We start from the raw sequence: 3,430 nt of genomic DNA on the forward strand, positions 1-3,430 counted from the left end.
ATGAATAGCCGTGCCGTGACAGGGTGCGTGAGCATATTATTCACTGAGAGGATAAGATGAAGCCATTGACAAGGGTGATGCCTCCAGACGATTAGCCGTGCCGTGACAGGGTATTGGATCATTTTCCCGAGAGATGACCGAAAGTAGCCATTGACAGTGGTGATGTATCACATAAAGCCAGCCATGGAAAGGAGTAAGACTGACTGGATGAAGATAGCAGGAAAGCAGAAGTTCAGAGGAACGAAAAGCATCTCCATTCGCTTATCTGAAATTCTCACCAATGAATTACATAAGTATCTCTATCCCTATTTTATTATATAATATTCGAAAACACCATTATCACTTTATATCTGCCTGACTGAGATTTACAAGGTGACCATAGCTTGCTTCATACCAACAATCTCCGTGGGATTCGACCCTTACTCACGTAAGGTATTACTTGGACGACCCAGTGCACTTGCTGGTTAGTTGTATCGAAGTTGTGACAACTATGTATTGAGATCAGAGCACCAAGTTGCTCACGTGCCAGGAATAGTTTGAGCCTGGACATCACAATTTCGTGCACCAAGTTTTTGGCGCCGTTGCCGGGGATTGTTCGTGTTTGGACAACTGACGGTTCATCTTGTTGCTCAGATTAGGTAATTTTCTTTTTGTTTTATTTTCAAAAATTTTTCAAAAATCTTTCAAAATTTTCTCCTTTGTTTTCGAAAAAAAAAAATGTTTTCAAAAATAAATTATTCTATGGCTTCAGAATTTTTAAGAATGAATTCTAGTGTTTCATGAAGCATGTTGAAGCCTGGCTGGCTGTAAAGCCATGTCTCAATCCTTATACTCAAGAGAAGAGCTTCTTTATCTTTCTTAGCCAATTGGCTGTTGAATGTAAGGAATGTCAGGCGTGTCATGTCTGAGTTACATACTAAAGCTTGGCTGGCTATTAAGCCATGCCTGACCCTTTGATTGGAGCTTTAGAGCATAAGATTCCTGGAATTCATGTTAAAAATTTTGGAATCCTTATTTTTTCTTTTTCATATAATTTTTCGAAAAATATAAAATAAAAATCCAAAAAAAATTTAGAAAATCATAAAAATCAAAAATATTTTTGTGCTCTTGTTTGAGTCTTGAGTCATATCATAAGTTTGGTGTCAATTGCATGTGTATCTTGCATTTTTCGAAAATTTCATGCATTCATGGTGTTCTTCATGATCTTCAAGTTGTTCTTGGTAAGTCTTCTTGTTTGATCTTGATGATTTTTTGTTTTGTGTCTTTTCATGTTTATCATATGCATTCTTGAATTCTTAGTGCGTAAGCATTAAAGAATTCTAAGTTTGGTGTCTTGCATGTTTTCTTTGCATTAAAATTTTTTCAAAATTGTGTCTATGATGTTCATCTTGACATTCATGGTGTTCTTGGTGTTCATCTTGACATTCATAGCATTCTTGCATGCATTCATTGTTTTGATCTAAAAATTTCATGCATTGCATAATTTTCATGTTTTTCATAAAAATTTCAAAAATCAAAAAAATATCTTTCCCTTTTTCTCTCATCAAATTCGAAAATTTGAGTTGACTTTTTCAAAAATTTAAAAAAAAAATCAAGTTATTTCTTATGAGTCAAATCAAATTTTCAATTTGAAAATCTTATCTTTTTCAAAATCTTTTTTCAAAAATCAAAGCTTTTTCAAAATTCTTAGTTATTTTCGAAAATTAAAAAAATATTTTTCAAAAATCTTTTTCTTATTTTTATACCAAATTTTCGAAAATAACATAAACAATTAATGTTTTGATTCAAAAATTTGAAGTTTGTTACTTGCTTGTTAAGAAAGATTCAAACTTTAAGTTCTAGAATCATATCTTGTGATTTCTTATGAATCAAGTCATTAATTGTGATTTTAAAAATCAAATCTTTTTCAAAACTAATTTCAATCATATCTTTTCAAAAATATCTACTTATCTTATCTTTTTCAAAAAATATCTTCTCAAAATATCTTTTCTAACTTCCTAACTTCTTATCTTTTCAAAATTTGTTTCAACTAACTAACTAACTTTTTGTTTGTTCCTTAACTTTTTCAAAACTACCTAACTAATTCTCTCTCTCTCATTTTTCGAAAATATCTTCCCCCTTTTTCAAAATTTCTTTTTAATTTATTAATTATTTTAATTTTTAAATCTTAATTTTCGAAAATTACTAACATTTTTCAAAAACTATTTTCAAAAATCACTAACTCTTTTTCAAAAAATTATTTTCGAAAATTCTCTTCTCTCTCATCTCCTTCTATTTTTTTTTATTTATTCATCTACTAACATCTCTCCCTCATTCAAAAAAGAAAAAAAAAAGGATCTCTATTATTATTATTTTTCTGTGCCTTCTTCTTTGTCATATGAGCAGGAGCAAGGACAAGAATATTCTTGTTGAAGCAGATCCAGAACCTGAAAGGACTCTGAATTACAACTAACCAGTAAGCACCTGTTAGGAATTTTCAAACAAGAAGAGGAGATGGCAGCCGAAAATAATAATAATGCAAGGAGGATGCTTGGTGACTTTACTGCACCTAATTCCAATTTACATGGAAGAAGCATCTCCATTCCTGCCATTGGAGCAAACAAATTTGAGCTGAAACCTTAATTAGTTTTTCTGATGCAGCAGAACTGCAAGTTTCATGGACTTCCATCTGAAGATCCTTTTCAGTTCTTAACTGAATTCTTGCAGATATGTGATACTGTTAAGACTAATGGAGTAGATCCTGAAGTCTACAGGCTCATGCTTTTCCCTTTTGCTGTAAGAGACAGAGCTAGATTATGGTTGGATTCTCAACCCAAAAACAGCCTGAACTCTTGGGATAAGCTGGTCACGGCTTTCTTAGCCAAGTACTTTCCTCCTCAAAAGCTGAGCAAGCTTAGAGCTGATGTTCAAACCTTCAGACAGAAAGAAGATGAATCCCTCTATGAAGCTTGGGAAAGATACAAACAGTTGACCAAAAAGTGTCCTTCTGACATGCTTTCAGAATGGACCATCCTGGATATATTCTATGATGGTTTTATCTGAGCTATCAAAGATGTCACTGGACACTTCTGCAGGTGGATCCATTCGCCTAAAGAAAACGCCTGCAGAAGCTCAAGAACTCATTGACATGGTTGCTAATAACCAGTTCATGTACACTTCTGAAAGGAATCCTGTGAGTAATGGGACGCCTATGAAGAAGGGAGTTCTTGAAGTTGATACTCTGAATGCCATATTGGCTCAGAATAAAATATTGACTCAGCAAGTCAATATGATCTCTCAGAGTCTGCATGGAATGCAAGCTGCATCCAACAGTACTCAAGAGGCTTCTTATGAAGAAGAAGCTTATGATCCTGAGAACCCTGCAATAGCAGAGGTGAATTACTTAGGTGAACCTTATGGAAACACCTATAACTCAACATGGAGAAATCAT

The 3,430-nt window shown here is 33.5% G+C and overlaps 1 non-coding gene across 1 annotated transcript; it reads right to left on the bottom strand.

Annotated features, from left to right (window-relative positions):
- Positions 1-2,889: 2,889 nt before the first annotated feature.
- On the bottom strand, positions 2,890-2,997 carry LOC148549389 (small nucleolar RNA R71). Its single transcript, XR_015897656.1, has one exon. It is a non-coding gene; the product is annotated as a small nucleolar RNA R71 (small nucleolar RNA).
- Positions 2,998-3,430: the final 433 nt, after the last annotated feature.

Source organism: Arachis ipaensis, chromosome B8 (assembly GCF_059453495.1).
Source record: "Arachis ipaensis isolate K30076 ecotype BB chromosome B8, ASM5945349v1, whole genome shotgun sequence".
NCBI classification, from domain to species: domain Eukaryota; kingdom Viridiplantae; phylum Streptophyta; class Magnoliopsida; order Fabales; family Fabaceae; genus Arachis; species Arachis ipaensis.